This window comes from Triticum aestivum, chromosome 2A (assembly GCF_018294505.1).
Source record: "Triticum aestivum cultivar Chinese Spring chromosome 2A, IWGSC CS RefSeq v2.1, whole genome shotgun sequence".
Classification (NCBI taxonomy): domain Eukaryota; kingdom Viridiplantae; phylum Streptophyta; class Magnoliopsida; order Poales; family Poaceae; genus Triticum; species Triticum aestivum.
The window spans coordinates 26542808-26543704 of record NC_057797.1 but is presented as its reverse complement, the minus strand read 5'-3'; the positions used below and the strand labels follow the sequence as shown (position 1 = coordinate 26543704).

The following is an 897-nucleotide window of genomic DNA, read 5'->3' as shown; positions in this document are numbered from 1 at the left end:
CCTGCTGTTTACTGGGAGGTGGCAATACTACTGTGCTAGTGTGCTAGTACTGGTTTTTATTCTTTGGAACCTTCTACTTATGAAGCTCTCTCAAGTAAAGATTTTCAACTAGTACATTTTTGTATGGTGCAAAAGTCCAGCAGCACTAGAACTGAATTGATTGATCTATACATGTTGTAGGAGGAGCTATATCATTTTCTCCATGGGGAAGGAGGAGAGGGAGGAAGGAGGAAGGAGGAGAGGTACCTGGGCGGGCGCGGCCGGTCATCGGAGGGGTTGGGGTCAGGGTTGGGGTTGCCGGCGGCAGCGTCGAAGGGATGGCTCGATTGGTCATCGGGGAGGCCTCCTGGGCGCCTCGGTTGGTCGTGGGGAGGCCGGCGGCCGCGGTCGTCGTCCTGCACCCCGTGCCCGGACTGAGGTAGAGGCGGCGCAGGGCAGGGGCCGATGCGGGGAGGCTGTCGGCGACGGCGAGGTCGCGGAGGCGTCGGCTATGGAGGAGCTGCAGTGGTGGGGGCGCGGGGGCGGCGGCGCACGTAGGGGCGGCGGCGACGTGGGGCGGGGCAGCGCGCGGGGGGGGGGGGGACTAGATCTGGCGAGAGGGAGGGACGAAGGGGTCGGGCTAGGGGGAAGATTACTAACGGCGCACCCCCGAGCGGTGCGCCATTAGAATGTTTTTTCTAAATAGCAATGGCGCATCCCAGAGCGGTGCACTACACGAGCGGTGCCCCATTAGTATGTTTATTATTATTATTATTATTTGTTGCTATTTTTTAATATATTTTTATAAAAACAGTAATATTTTTTTATGAATATGAAAAAAAATCATCAAATGGGGGTGCTCGGCGGCGGTGGAGCGGGCCGGGGAGGGTGCGGTGGGTCGGCGGCGACGGTGGAGCG

At 57.7% G+C, this 897-nt stretch overlaps 1 pseudogene; it reads right to left on the bottom strand.

Moving 5' to 3' along the window:
* The window catches only part of LOC123191396 (uncharacterized), a 127938-nt pseudogene that overhangs the window by 89281 nt on the left and 37760 nt on the right, over positions 1 to 897 (bottom strand).